Below are 16,703 nucleotides of genomic sequence, written 5' to 3'. Positions count from 1 at the left end.
CTATAGTCTTGGTAATATATTCATTCTAATTGTTTCAATCCTTCCGGTAAGGCTTAAGGGCAAAAATTCCCATCTTTCCAAATCTTTCCTTATTTATTTTATCAACATTTCATAATTTGCATCAAACAGCTGTGTGGAATGTGGTGTAATGGTCAACAACAAGTATTTAAACCCTTTATTTGTCCATTTGAAATCAAATCTTTCAATCACATCTGTTGGACATTTTCCTGATATCATCATTGCTACTGATTTGCTCTCATTGTTTAAATACCCAGCTACTTCTCTATATATTTTAAGGCTCTCCAACTGTGGTGGTATTGATAACGAAGGACTTTCTGTGCGGAGTTTGTATGTTCTCCCCGTGCTTGCGTGGGTTTCCTCCGGGCACTCCGGTTTCCTCCCACATTCCAAAAACATGCATTTCAGGTGAATTGGCCGGTCCAAATTGTCCCTAGGTGTGAATGAGCGAATGAGTTGTCTGTCCCTGTGTGCCCTGCGATTGGCTGGCAACCAGTTCAGGGTGTCCCCTGCCCACTGCCCGAAGATGGCTGGGATGGGCTCCAGCCCCCCCGCGACCCTAATGAGGATAAGCGGTACGGCTAATGAGATGAGATGAGAGATGGGTCTACTCCATTGAGAATGCCACAATTTTTTTTTATAAAATTACCAAGAGCATCAGCTTGTTTTGCTGGAGTGCTGGTTATGACTTGGGGGTCCCCTTCACTTTCTGGGTTGCTGATGGTGCTACTGCAGCTTGGGGAGACAATGACAGTGGAAGTGCTGGAGTCAAAATCCCCCTCATCTTCTTTCTCTGTGGCGCTAAACATAAGGCGTCTCTTTTTTCCACTTGCTGGTGTAGCCCCCTGGGTTTTGCGTGGAGTCCTGATGTTTTGCAACCTCTTGTTCAGTTGCTTAAAGAGTTTGAACTGAAACATGAAATATAAAGACCATGAGTAAACAGAAACATTAAGGACAACACATGGACTAACAAAGACAAACAATCCATTTACTTGTGTTGTTTAGGAGTGTGCAAGGGTAAAGATGTTAATACAGAACCATTTTGTTCCAAGATATCAATACGTTTATCAAACTTAGTTACTTGTCTATAGATAAGATAGACAGCATACTATCTAAATCCCAATTCCCATATTGTCTGAGACTGGAAACAAATTCCCATCAGTCAAATTAAGTGGCTGACTATATCCATTTCATCAATTCATATAATAAATAATGACAACAAAGGATTCCAATCACCAAGTCATTGTACTCTTTCACTCATATTGTGATGAAATGATTACATGTTGAAATGCTTGCTTACCCATCGACGTTGTAGATCCAGTTTATCGGACAACATTGGGTAATACAAAACAAGTCTCCTTGCCATTGACTGCAGGTCTTCTTTGGTAGGGTATTTTATGAAGTCTTCGACGGTCGAGGCCCTCAATGTAGAGATCATGTTAGTCACTGTATTTCTAATGAGCCTACAAGACAGCTCTCTAGAGAGCACACATTCTCCTCCTCGTCCAATTTTTTTCATTTCAAAATAGTGTTTTCTAACATGCTCTAATTCACTATCTGTATAAATAACATATTGGAGGCTCGGAAGTTGTATGGTTTTGGCTGGACTTTCCTCTTTGTTGGTATCGTCGTTTGTTGGGTGTTGGTTGCTGGATGAGGCCTGCTCCTGTGAATAAATCCATGAAAAGAAGACAAATTTACCCTTGCTGAGATGGTGTTTTAAGAAAATCTCAAGGGACAATGAGACAAGTTTGTCATACCTCAGGATGCACAACATTCCAAATGGATTTTCTCCTAAGAAAATGTTCAGACCCTGGAAAAAGGTCTGAAAGTGTGTGCAGAGCATCTGCATCAATTTGTGCCACTGTGTGACAAATAGAGACAGAGGAAAATGAATTGAAGAATAATGACAACTGATTAAGAATAATCCAGAGATTATGTAGTTCTAGCACTGTTACGTTCTTTTACCTAAAACTCTTGTTCCAACATGCTTAGAGGTTAAGACATGCAGGTCATAATAGAGACAGCAGCACAATATCCCTTAATTTTGTAGTACTGAATAAACGCATATTTCATAAGAAACTATTACAGAAATATTATGAGTAGAGCAAAACGAACTGAGAAAAAGTTGAGCGGGGCAAAGACATACAATACCCGTGGAACCTATCCAGTAAACTTGAGTGTGGATGAGTGTTCAACATGCTGCAAAGATTACTATAATAATGCTGATATGTTTTTATCCAAACATTTGAAGTCTACATAAAATAAGATAAATCACCCAGTGTTGGTTTAAGACTAGTGCTATACAGTTAAGCTGTGTGTGATGTGCAAGTAGCGTGCTGTTGATATTGCTACAGTAAGAATTGTGTGCATTCAATTGTCAACATCTTGTCCAATTAATTCATAGTCTAAATATCCAGACCCATATCTACCTCTGGCCATCCAGGGTAATTGAATGATGTACCTTGCTGTGGCTAAAGCCAGACCACAACTCAATCTCCTCTAAGATTGAGAATTGGTTAGGAATTTTTGTGGTACACCCCTTGCCTGGCAAATGCCAGACCAAGCCCTTGTCATGCACAACTTTGAACAGGAATGATCAACAGGAGAAAAGCCTGTTTGTAGCTGGGGTAAGGCTAAAGTGCAAAACGGAATCCCTACCCAGGCTATGAGCCACCAATAGTTGTACCATGGATCATGTGACAACCAAACCTAATGTAATTTGTTAAATAGTAAAATATGACATCATTCTTACCTGCTAGAATGTCCTTTGCCACCTGGTCCAATTTTTCTTGGGCATTCATGCTTCTGTTAAAATTTAAACAATTAATTTGATGCATTATACCTTGTTTACAATTACCCAAATAGGTTCATTACTACTCTTACTTTAGCAAAATAGTTTAAGTTATCAACCTAATTAATAAATCAATCGACCCAATGTTAAGCTAAAGCAGGATATGCATGTGTGGATATATGAATTTATATTTATGCTGAACAAAGAGAGAAACTGTGTAACATGTAATCCTGGTCGCTTAGATTGGTACAGGGCTCTTGTCGTAATGTTGAATAGTTTTAGCGTTATATATTATAGTTAACGGTTTAAATCAACGACCTCAACGAGCTCAAGGCTCAGGCTAACGCCTTACAAAACGTTCGTTGATTTAAAACGTTAACTACGCATAAATACCGTTGAGAATAATATTTTATTCTTAATCACATTGTTTCTTGTTAAATGTTAAGACAATACAAACCTTTTAATTGTAAAAGTATTTCACTTCTCTTGAAGTCAAATTACCAAATGGAGTTCGTCGAACGTTGGGGTTGTATGAGCGAGTCCAAGTAGGTCCGAATAAATGGGCGGAACCATATAAAGGAACGCACTATACAATTATTAAACAAAATCTATGAACTATCTCAAGGAAAAAATATAGTGTTCTCATTTATACATATTAAATTTGTGTTTCGAAGTAAAGACTATCCAATTTTAGTAAGGACACCGTACGGGCCAGTCACTTGCATTGTAAATGGCATCCCTCTTGTTTTGATATGGAATTATCGAGCGCGAAAAAAGGCGGAAACTAGCACCTAACGTATGCAACACCATTATCACGACCACACTCGATTTTATTACAGTAATGCTGTAGCAGACATGGGTGGATGGCGCTGCCTTATTTGTTTTGCATTTATTGCATTGACTTTGAAGGCACTCCTAAGTCACATTAATATAGCCCTTGGACGTAATAGGAACTTTCGTGCAATTTGTGGAATTGATGAATGCAGAGAACAGTACCGAGTATTCAATTCGTTTTACTATCACATCAAACGGAGGCATGCTTCATATATGGCCAATGGACGCCCACCCATGCAGTGCGTGCCGTTTCGCACAGGCTGGGTTGGAGGTGAGAGGTTCGATACAGCAATATTTTCAAACTGTATTACACCCACCGGCAACCAAATTGAAGAGTCGACCTCAAGTACTGTGACTTGCGATGATGCAAATTGCAATCAGGCCGCCTTCTCGCAAAAAGATGCTTTCCATTGTGAGTGCGCCAGAATGCCAAACCAAGAGCGAGACCACGATACTCAGCCAACTATCAAGGAACATGTAAGCTCTCAAATTGAAAGCGACGAAGTACAACAATTTGGCTTTTTTTTGATGCAGTTCAATTAGTGTGACATGTTCTGACATGTTAAGCTAAATCCAGGCTCCCACAGCTAGTTCTGTTTATTGCTAAACAATAAGTTGAACTTAGCTGCTAAAATATGACCATAGGCTATTTTGTTCATGTCATTTGTACTTTTGACATGATTTGCATGTTTGTTGGAACATGACAATATCCTACATAACTTATGTTCTCGTCAGATATAGGCCTATTCTGATGCACCCGAAAACAATATTTAAAAAGTCCACTGCACGGAAATCATATAGTGTTAAGTTATGGAGAGATGTGGGTAAATGTTCATTTTGGAATGAAGAATATATCATTAACGTCAAGACTAATAGTTTGATGTTTTGAAGGGCAAAATACAGTGGGACCTCGCTACTTCTCGCTTCGACGTTCGCGGATTCAGAGCTTTGCGGGCCTAAAAAATAATTATGATAAAATAAAATATTATTTTATTTTTTTCTCAAGCATTTTTGAAGGGGCGTCGCAACTTCGCAGATTTTCACTTTTCACGGGTGGTTTTGGTCCCCATTAACCGGGATAACCGAGGTCCCACTGTAGTTATCATAAGGCTGAATATATTTATTTTAACAGGACTTGTCCAGACGTGCAGCTGCCTTCACTGTGGATATTCGTGAAAGATGTTGTCTGTCTCGGGTAGGCTATATGCATTTAGTAGACACTTTCTAGAGTGAGGAGAAAGCATATTGTCACAATAATATCAAAAATATTTGTGACCATACAAAAATACTTACTACTTGAAATTGAATTGTTCTTCAGGGGCTAATAAAGTATTCTGATTCTGATACTACTGCCGTCATATTTTGCACTTTTCTTGAGAATTTACTGATTAAAGGACAAGGTTGTGTTTTTAGACATTAAGCCTGGTTTGCAGATTAAAATGGTTCTTATTAAAATATTGACAAATGCTTCTGTTTCGTGACCCCTCTACCCAATCACATTACTTGTGCTGTAGTTGATTGATTTTATCAAATGAGATCTCTCTCACTCTCTCTCTCTACAGAGGAATATAAACAGCAATGTGTCAGAAGTAAAACAATTTCAATTTCATCTTGTAGAAACCTTGAAAGAAAGAGTAAAGTACATTTTTGACACTCATGGCCATTCAGACAACATAGAACATCTACGGCATGAGGCTCTGGCAACATTTGATGACTTTCCAGATCCATTCTCCATGTTGACCACAACATTCATGCAAGACCAAACCATTAAGGAACATTTTACCCCAGTTGAAGCGGAGGTTGTAATATCCCTAAGACTGTGTAAAGTTAAGAGAGGTTCTTCACGGGTTCTTAAACTTAAAAACAAGGTTTTTTTCTATGTTCCCCTCATCAAGAGCCTAGAGCAGCTGTTGTCCAACCCAAGAATACACGGTATGGCCAGTACTCCTCCAGAGAATTGTAACAAAGATGGATTTCTCTGTAACATAGTGGATGGTAGCCTTTTCAAAAGTCATCCGTTATTTTCATCGAAGCCCACTGCTTTACAGTTGATATTGTACTCTGATGAGATAGACTTATGTAATCCTCTTGGACCGCATACTTCTGTGAACAAGTTACTCATGTTTTATTATACACATATCTTTGGCTCGAAACGTTTTTCAAATTTGAGGTTGCAGTGCCTCAGAAATGCCCCTGCTTGCCTCGGACATAAAGGGACGTTGTATAATTAATAATAAGTCATTTTAGGTCCGTTGTCTTAGGGCGTTTTTAATTTCCGCCCACAGAAACGTTGAAGGAGCCAAATTTGTCTGAACTTAAAGGAACAGTGAGTGAAAAAACGTAAAATCCATTGAATAACTTTGGCTCGAAACGTTTTTCCGAATTTGAGGTTGCAGTGCCTCAGAAACGCCCTTGCTTGCCTCGGACATAAAGGGACAGTGTGTAAATAATAATAAGTCATTTTAGGTCCATTGACCCAGAGCGTTTTTAATGTCCGCCCACGGAAACGTTGAAATAGCCAAATTTGTCTGAACTTAAAGATTCAGATTCAGATCTACTTTATTGTCATTCTAGTACACGTGTATACAGAACGAAATGTCGATATATCTGACCGGCACAGTTTCCTTGAATGTACAGATATAAATAAAATGTTGTATTGAGTACTATCCATCCATCCATCCATCCATTGTCTTCCGCTTATCCGAGGTCGGGTCGCGGGGGCAGCAGCGTTAAAAGGGAAGCCCAGACGTTCCTATCCCCAGCCACTTCCTCCAGCTCATCCGACGGGACCCCGAGGCGTTCCCAAGCCAGCCGAGAGACATAGTCTCTCCAATGTGTCCTGGGCCGCCCCCGGGGCCTCCTGCCGGTGGGACATGCCCGGAACACCTCCCGAGGGAGGCGTCCAGGAGGCATCCTTATTAGATGCCCGAGCCACCTCAACTGGCTCCTCTCAACGCGGAGGAGCAGTGGCTCTACTCCGAGTCCCTCCCAGATGACTGAGCTTCTCACCCTATCTCTAAGGGAGAACCCAGCCACCCTGCGGAGGAAACTCATTTCGGCCGCTTGTATCCGGGATCGAGTTCTTTCGGTCATGACCCAAAGTTCATGACCATAAGTGAGGGTAGGAACGTAGATCGACTGGTAGATCGAGAGCTTTGCCTTTCGGCTCAGCTCCCTCTTCACCACGACAGACCGGTACAGGGTCCGAATGACGGCAGACGCTGCACCGACCCGTCTGTCGATCTCCCGTTCCATCCTACCCTCACTCGTGAACAAGACCCCAAGATACTTGAACTCCTCCACTTGGGGCAAGACCTCCTCCCCGACACGGAGGGAGCATACCACCCTTTTCCGACTGAGAACCATGGTCTCGGACTTGGAGGTGCTGATCCCCATCCCGGCTGCTTCACACTCGGTTGCGAATCGCTCCAGCGAGAGCTGAAAATCACGGGCTGAGGAAGCCAACAGCACCACGTCATCTGCAAAAAGCAGTGACGCAATGCTGAGGCCCCCAAACCGGACTCCATCCCCGCCAAGGCTGCGCCTAGAAATTCTGTCCATAAAAGTTATGAACAGAATCGGTGACAAAGGGCAGCCCTGGCGGAGCCCAACCCTCACCGGGAAAGAATCCGACTTATTGCCGGCAATGCGGACCAGACTCTGGCACCGGGCATACAGGGACCGCACAGCCCGGATAAGACTGTGCGGTACCCCATACTCCCGAAGCACCCCCCACAGGGCCTCCCGAGGAACACGGTCGAATGCCTTCTCCAAGTCCACAAAACACATGTAGACCGGACAGGCAAACTCCCATGCACCCTCAAAGACCCTGAAGAGTGTATAGAGGTGGTCCAGTGTTCCACGGCCAGGACGAAAACCACACTGTTCCTCCTGAATCCGAGATTCGACTTCCTGGCGGACCCTCCTCTCCAGTACCCCTGAATAGACCTTACCAGGGAGGCTGAGAAGTGTGATTCCCCTGTAGTTGGAACACACTCTCCGGTCCCCCTTCTTAAAGACGGGAACCACAACCCCAGTCTGCCAGTCCAGAGGCACTGTCCCCGATGTCCACGCGATGTTGCAGAGGCGCGTCAACCATGACACGCCCACAACATCCAGAGCCTTAATGAAGTCTGGGCGGATCTCATCGACCCCCGGGGCCCTGCCACCGGGGAGTTTTTTGACAACCTCTGTGACTTCAACCCCAGTGATACGAGAGCCCAACCCAGAGTCCTCAGGCTCTGCTTCCCCAGAGGAAGACGTGCCGGTGGAATTGAGGAGGTCTTCGAAGTACTCCGCCCACCGATTCACAACGTCCCGGGTCGAGGTCAGCAGCGCCCCATCGGCACTATACACGGTGTCGATGGCACACCGCTTCCTCCCCCTAAGACGTTTGATGGTGGACCAGAATTTCCTCGAAGCCGTTCGGAAGTCGGCTTCCATGGCCTCGCCAAACTCCTCCCATGCCCGAGTTTTTGCCTCGGCAACCGCCAAAGCCGCATTCCGCTTGGCCAGCCGATACCTGCCAGCTGCTTCCAGAGTCCCACAGGCCAGGAAGGCCCGATAAGACTCCTTCTTCACCTTGACGGCATCCCTCACCGCCGGTGACCACCAACGGGTCTGAGGGTTGCCACCGCGGCAGGCACCGACTACCTTGCGGCCACAGCTCCGATCAGCCGCCTCGACAATGGAGGCGCGGAACATGGTCCACTCGGACTCAATGTCCCCCGCCTCCCTCGGGACATGGGCGAAGTTCTGCCGGAGGTGTGAATTGAAACTTCTTCTGACAGGAGATTCTGCCAGCCGTTCCCAACAGACCCTCACAACACGCTTGGGTCTGCCGGGTCGGGCCGGCATCTTCCCCCACCATCGAAGCCAACTCACCACCAGGTGGTGATCAGTTGACAGCTCCGCCCCTCTCTTCACCCGAGTGTCCAGAACATGCGGCCGCAGGTCCGATGAAACGATGACAAAGTCGATCATCGAACTACGGCCTAGGGTGTCCTGGTGCCAAGTGCACATATGGACACCCTTATGTCTGAAAATGGTGTTCATTATGGACAGACCATGACGAGCACAGAAGTCCAATAACGAAACACCACTCGGGTTCAGGTCAGGGGGGCCGTTCTTCCCAATCACGCCCTTCCAGGTCTCACTGTCATTGCCCACGTGAGCGTTGAAGTCTCCCAGCAGTACGAGGGAGTCCCCAGGGGGCGCGCTCTCAAGCACACCCTCTAAGGACCCCAAGAAGGGTGGGTACTCCGAACTGCTATTTGGTGCATAAGCACAAACAACAGTCAGGACCCGTCCCCCCACCCGAAGGCGGAGGGAGGCTACCCTCTCGTCTACCGGGGTGAACCCCAACGTACAGGCGCCGAGCCGTGGAGCAATTAATATGCCCACACCGGCTCTGCGCCTCTCACCACGGGCAACTCCAGAGTGGAAGAGAGTCCAACCCCTCTTGAGAGGACTGGTACCAGAGCCCAAGCCGTGCGTAGAGGTGAGTCCGACTATATCTAGTCGGAATTTCTCAACCTCACGCACCAACTCGGACTCCTTCCCTGCCAGAGAGGTAACGTTACATGTCCCAAAAGCCAGTTTCTGTAGCCGGGGATCGTCGCGCCAAGGACCCCTCCCTTGGCTGCTACCCAGCTCTCTGCGCACCCGACCCCTTTGGCCCCTCCTACAGGTGGTGAGCCCATGGGAAGAGGGTCCCACGTCGTCCCTTCGGGCTGTGCCCGGCCGGCCCCCGTGGGTAAGGGTCCGGCCACCAGGCGCTCGCCAGCGGACCCCACCTCCAGGCCTGGCTTCAGAAGGGGGCCCCGGTAACCCGCGCCCGGGCGAGGGAAATCGAGGACCAAAGTTTTCTTTCATCATTAGGGGTCTTCTGATCTGCGTTTTGTCTGGCCACTCACCTAGGACCTGTTTGCCATGGGTGACCCTACCAGGGGCTTAAAGCCCCCGACAACATAGCTCCTAGGATCATTGGGACACACAAACTCCTCCACCACAATAAGGTAGCAGATCAAGGAGGAGTATTGAGTACTAATAATATACTAAATAATTATGGCTATATATAGTATTTTTTAGTAGTGCAAACAGTGCAAGAGGAGCAGCTAACCAGATGTGCAAAATGGGCAGTCAGGTAAACAAGTCAGGTAAACAGTAACAATAACCCTGTAGTACGAATAGTGCAGAGGAGAACAGATGTGCAAGGAGTGGCTAGCTATAAAGAACTGCCAGTAGTTCAATAAAGTCAATTAAAACCAACAGATGTACAGATTAGCTGCAGTTTAGATTTACTATGTGTTTGATTTACCATTTAACAGTCTAATGGCCAGGGGGACAAGACAATTGTGGAACCTGGTGGTCCTGCACCACACACTGCAGTATCTCTTCCCAGAGGCTAGCAGAGTGAACAGTCCATGATGGGGGTGAGAGGGGTCCCTGCTAATGTTCTTGGCTTGGGATAGGCAGCGCCTCTGGCCAATGTCCTGAGTGGAGGGGAGAGAAGTCCCGATGATTTTCTCTGCTGTCCTTGTCACCCTCCTCACACTACCCCAGTCGGAAGCGCTGCAGCTTCCACACCACACAGAGATACAGCTGGTCAGGATACGCTCTATGGTGCCCCTGTAGAATGTGATGAGGGAGGGTGGGGGCAGGTGGGCTCTCCTCATCCTCCGCAGGAGGTACAGGCGCTGCTGTGCCCTCTTCACCAGTGATGCAGTGTTCACAGACCAGGTGAGTTTGTTTGTGATGTGCACCCCTAGAAACTTGATGCTACTGACAACCTCCACAGCCTTGTTGTTGATGAGAAGTGGGGCATGGTTGGGCTGTTTTTTCCTGAAGTCGATAATGATCTCTTTAGTTTTGTCAACATTCAGGACCAGGCTGTTGTCCCTGCACCAGCCCACCAACTGCTCCACCTCCTCTCTGTAGGCCAAGTCGTTCTCGTCCCTGATGAGGCCCACTACTGTTGTGTTGTCCGCAAACTTCACGATATGGTTTGTGGCTGACCTAGGGAAGCAGTCGTGTGTCATCAGGGTGAACAGCAAGGGGCTCAGGACACAGCCTTGGGGGGAGCCCGTGCTGAGGGTGATGACATCGGAGATGTTCTGACCAATCCGCACTGACTGGGGTCTGTCATTGAGGAAGTCCAGCAGCCAGTTCCGCAGGGGGGTGTTGAAACCCAGGAGTCTCATTTTGTCTACCAGGTGTTGTGGGATGATGGTGTTGAATGCTGAACTGAAGTCCAGGAACAGCATCTGCACATGGGTGTTCTTCTCCTCTAGGTGTGTCAGGCTCAGGTGAAAAGCATAGGAGATGGCATCCCTGGTGGAGCGATTTGTCCTGTAGGCAAACTGAAAGGGGTCGAGTGAGGAGGGGAGACTGGAGGTTATGTGCTCTTTAACCAGTCTCTCAAAACACTTCATTATGATGGGAGTCAGTGCAACGGGCCGGTAATCGTTCAAAAATAAGATCTGGGGGTTCTTAGGCACTGGGATGATGGTGGCAATCTTGAGGCATGATGGTACCATGGCTTGGTCTAGCGAGGTGTTGAAAATGTCTGTTAGTACACAAGCCAGCTGATCGGCGCACTCCCTAAACTTTGGCTCAAAGAGTTTTTCAAATTTGAGGTTGCAGTGCCTCAGAAATGCCCCTGCTTGCCTCGGACATAATGGGACAGTGTGGAAATAATATTAAGTCATTTTAGGTCCATTGACTCAGAGTGTTTTAATATCTGCCCACAGATTCGTTGAAAGAACCAAATTTGTCTGGACTTAAAGGAACAGTGAGTGAAAAAACGTGAAACCCATTGAATAACTTTGGTTGAAGCGTTTTTCAAATTTGAGGTTGCAGTGCCTCAGAAATGCCCCTGCTTGCCTTGGACATAAAGGGACAGTGTGTGAATAATTATGAGTGATTTTACATCCATTGACAGAGGGCGTTTTTAATTTCCGCCCGGACAAACGCTGAAACAGCCAAATTTGTCTGAACTTAAAGGAACAGTGAGTGAAAAAATGTGAAACCCATTGAATAAGTTTGGCTCGAAGCGTTTTTCCGAATTTGAGGTTGCAGTGCTTCAGAAATGCCCCTGCTTGCCTTGGACATAAAGGGACAGTGTTGAATAATAATAACTCTCTTTACGTCCATTAACTTAGGGCGTTTTTAATTTCCGCCCACAGGAACGCTGAAACAGCCAAATTTGTCTAAACTTAAAGGAACAGTAAGTGAAAAAAACGTAAAAACCATTGAATGACTTTGGATCGAAGCCTTTTTCAAATATGAGGTTGCAGTGCCTCAGAAATACCCCTGCTTGCCTTGGACATAAAGGGACAGTGTGTAAATAATAATAAGTCATTTTAGGTCCATTGACCCAGAGCGTTTTTAATATCCTTCCACAGAAACTTTGAAAGAGCCAAATTTGTCCGAACTTAAATTAACAGTGAGTGAAAAAACGTGAAACCCATTGAATAACTTTGGCTTGAAGCGTTTTTCCGAATTTGATGTTGCAGTGCCTCAGAAATGCCCCTGCTTGCCTTCGACATAGAGGGACAGTGTGTGAATAATATTAAATCATTTTTGGTTCGTTGACTTAGGGCGTTTTTAATCTCCACCCACAAAAACGCTGAAACAGCCAAATGTGTCTAAACTTAAAGGAACAGTGAGTAAAAAAAACGTGAAAACCATTGAATGACTTTGGATCGAAGCCTTTTCAAATTTGAGGTAGCAGTGCCTCAGAAATGCCCCTGCTTGCCTCTGAGATAAAGGGACAGTGTGTAATCAACAATTAGTCATTTTAGGTCCATTGACCCAGAGCGTTTTTAATATCCACCCACAGAAACTTTGAAAGAGCCAAATTTGTGTGACTTTTAGGGAACAGTGAGTGGAAAAACGTGAAACCGATTGAATACCTTTGGTTTTAAGCGTTTTTCAAATTTGAGGTTGCGGTGCCTCAGAAATGCCCCTGCTTGCCTCGGACATAAAGGGACAGTGTTTTAATAATAATAAATCATTTTTGGTTCGTTGACTTAGGGCGTTTTTAATTTCCGCCCACAGAAACGTTGAAGGAGCCAAATTTGTCTAAACTTAAAGGAACAGTGAGTGAAAAAACGTGAAACCCATTGAATAACTTTGGCTCGAAGCGTTTTTCCGAATTTGAGGTTGCAGTGCCTCAGAAATGCCACTGCTTGCCTTGGACATAGAGAGACAGTGTGTGAATAATTATAAGTGATTTTACATCCATTGACTTAGGGCGTTTTTAGTTTCCGCCCACAGAAACGCTGAAACAGCCAAATTTGTCCAAACTTAAGGAACAGTGAGTGAAAAAAACGTGAAAACCATTGAATGACTTTGGATCGAAGCCTTTTTCAAATATGAGGTTGCAGTGTCTCAGATATACCCCTGCTTACCTTGGACATAAGGGGACAGGTTGTAAATAATGATAAGTTATTTTATGTCCGTTGACTTATAGCGTTTTAAATTTCTGCCTTCAGAAACGTTGAAAGAGCCAAATTGGTCTGAACTTACAGGAACAGTGAGTGAAAAAAACATGAAACCCATTGAATAAGTTTGGGTCGAAGCATTTTTCCGAATTTGAGGTTGCAGTGCCTCAGAAATTCGCCTGCTTGCCTCTGAGATAAAGGAACAGTGTGTAATTAATAATAAGTCATTTTAGGTCCATTGACCCAGAGCGTTTTTAATATCCGCCCACAGAAACGTTGAAAGAGCGAAATATGTCTGAAGTTAAAGGAACAGTGAGTGAAAAAACGTGAAACCCATTGAATAACTTTGGCTCGAAGCGTTTTTCCGAATTTGACGTTGCAGTGCCTCAGAAATGCCCCTGCTTGCCTTGGACATAAAGGGACAGTTTGTGGATAATTATAAGTAATTTTACGTCCATTGACTTAGGGCATTTTTAATATCCACCCACAGAAACGTTGAAAGAGCCAAATTTGTCCGAATTTAAAGGAACATTGAGTGAAAAAAAACGTGAAAACAATTGAATGACTTTGGTTGAAAGCCTTTTTCAAATTTGAGGTTGCAGTGCCTCAGAAATGCCCCTGCTTGCCTCGGACATAAAGGGACAGTGTGTAAATAGATATACCGTATTTTCCGCACTATAAGGCGCACCGGGCTATATGGCGCACCCTGAAAAAATAGTTTTTGGTCCTATTTTTGACATACATAAGACGCACCGGATTATAAGGCGCTACAATGGGAACGTGGACAAAACAGTCAGATAGTTCAGTCCAACTAATTAGCCCCATAACATTCCGAAAGCTTGCAAAGACGCAAATACGTGTCGAGAACACGTGCGGATGCGGTGTCCGTAAGATGTCACTCAAATGCATCGTTCCATCATTCGGAAGGTTAAAGTCTTGGGATTCAAGAAATGCTAACCATTCCTTAGTATCTATTTTTTTTTCGCTCGCAACTTTACTGTGCATATGACAATAAACACTTGGAATTGAGTTTAATTTAAAAATAGACACTCCATTCCATCCATTATCTGCACCGCTGTTAGGATTGTATAATTATATTTATCCTAGAGTTGACATTTAGTATGTTATATGTGTTCTCAGCCATTTTGAAGAGTTCTCAGCCTGTAAACTACTCTCCAAGGCCATGAGTTGTGTTTTGATGTACAGACTGTGTTTTGTTCTCACATACCAACGGATGTACCCTGACCTGGAATGACCTCTTCATGCCATAACTCAAGATTGTTTTTCACCAAAGAGCGTGAGAAGAAGGAAAGGAAGTCTTACCCAGGACAAAAGGAAGCCTTCCATCATCGGCCGGAAAGCAGGCTTTCAAAAGAAGACTGATTAACTCTACGTAGCAAAAGTTAGAATACAGTCTCCTTTGTTAGATAGAATCCCCGCCCCTCAGTAAAGAGGCATGTATTACAGGGCAAAAACTAAATATTAGGAGGGTTCGGGGACGTCTTGAGATCAGAGCCCAGCTAGCGAGCAAGCGAGGAGGAGATTCGTAACAGCTCGATCTCCGGGGCTCTCAAAATGATGATTAATAAAGTAACTAATTCTAAATAACCGATTCTCTATGTCTTCTTTTATTTCAGAGCGTTTTATTAAAAATGTTGGGGACATGAACCTAACATTTAATTGGTCCTTCGAGCCGGATTCCAAGATACCAGATGATTCCAGGACGCGAGAGGAAAATCCAGGAAAGACTGTGGCCACAGCATAAAGACCCTTTTTCCGGGACTGGACCTTCCCTCGCGGGCTGGGATCTGACGGTTGACGGAAAGCCAAGGACTTAGAGAATCGTGAGTAAAATTTATTCATAACATTGTGTGCATACCGGTAAAAGTAAATGTCTCGAGCGGGGGGTAGATTCTTAAGGTTTAAGGATCCTCCGTCGAAAAGATTAAGAATCCTTTGTAGAAAAGGAAAATCTTAACAGATACAAAGATTAAGAATCCTCAGTTGAAAAGCAAGATCTACGGGGGTACATTCTTAACAGAAAAACCCTGACAATTCTAGACTCTATCAGGAAAATAGTTTTCAGACAGTTAAAATTCCGCGGGAGGCGTGGACTCCCCTAACCCAGCGCTTTAAAGTTAGTTAAATTTCACAAGGATGTGCGGAGTCCTCTGTCAACTGAAAATAAGTGGAAAGAAAAAAAAATAAGAACAAGCGATGTAAGAGCGTGATCACGATAAAAAACAAGACGTCTGTGTGATTGAGAGAGAGCGAATGAAAATAAAGTTGCCACTAGGCAATTGTATTTAATAAAAAAATAAAAAAAATAAAAAACACCGACAAAAACAACAGTGAGCTTCTGTGGAGACTTGTAGGCAAGAAAGCTCCACTTGAAAAGGTAGGAGCGAGCCTTACCACATGAGTAATTAATCGTTGTCTTGTTGAAAATAACCCGGTGTTAGAATACCCTATGTATTAACACCCACCAAGACTAAATTGCAGACTTAAAATGGGGAAAGGACAGAGTAAGGAGAGACAAAAATACTCGATGAGCTCCAATGTAAAGACTGAAGAGTAATTTATAGGGAAGACCCGACCGCAATCGAGCCTCTGTGTTACTGGATAAAAGTGAGAAATTTGGGAAAAATATAAATGAGCTATTTAGATGCGTTAAATCAAAATAATGCCAGAATAATACCGAAAAAGATAAAATATTCCTGTTTTCAGTTCAAAAAATTGGTAAAAAAGGACTGGGAAGAATAGGAAAAATCTAATTGAGTGAATTGAAATACACTAATTTGAGATAAGGGCATTTTTATACCAAAAAATATTGAAAAAATTGTTTATAAATACTTTTTTTTCTCTTTCAATTAAAATGGAAAAAATGGATTGAGTGAAATTCAAATGAGTAAGATAACTCATAAATAAATAGATGCCATTTTCACATTAAATAGGTGAAGCTAAAATAGTAGATTTAATTGGTTTAAAGAAAAAAAAAAAAAAAAAAAAAGAGAGAGAAACATAAAGGGGAAAGTTAATTAAATATTAAGAGAGATAATTTGGTGAAAATTAAGTGAGACTAACCTTAATACAATAGATTGGAAAAAAACCCTTACTTTTTCAACATTGAACTGTTTTAAATCTAGAGTAAGTAAATGGGTAGAGTGGAGCACATTATAGAGTGCTTTTGAAGATCTTCATTGACTTGAAATGCGTTGTTTAGATGCAAACCATTTGCGATTTATGGCATTACCTTTGTGGAAATACCGTAATGTATCCTAAAAAGGAGGATAACGAATATGCAGGGCCATATAGTGAACCGCGTCGATTAATGGCTGCTGCCTCTTTACTGAGGGAGGAAGAGCAGGCACACAGTAATACGCCTCGCTCCACGCCACCCCCACAATATGCCAAATATCATTCACATGCGCTAACACCCCCCAGGCCATTTACCCGCTTCCGAGGAGAAGCCGGAGCCTGGTCACATAGCATGTCAGGAGAACTAGGCAAAATACTGTCCCCCTCACCACAAGTACGGTCACTGGACCCGGAAAGGGAAGGTACAGAAATATAGACGAATGCGTTAGACAAATGGAGCTATTAATGGGTAC

Source organism: Urocampus carinirostris, chromosome 14, assembly GCF_059441175.1.
Source record: "Urocampus carinirostris isolate Australia breed hairy pipefish chromosome 14, RoL_Ucar_1.0, whole genome shotgun sequence".
NCBI classification, from domain to species: Eukaryota; Metazoa; Chordata; class Actinopteri; order Syngnathiformes; family Syngnathidae; genus Urocampus; species Urocampus carinirostris.
This window is presented reverse-complemented; position numbering follows the sequence as displayed.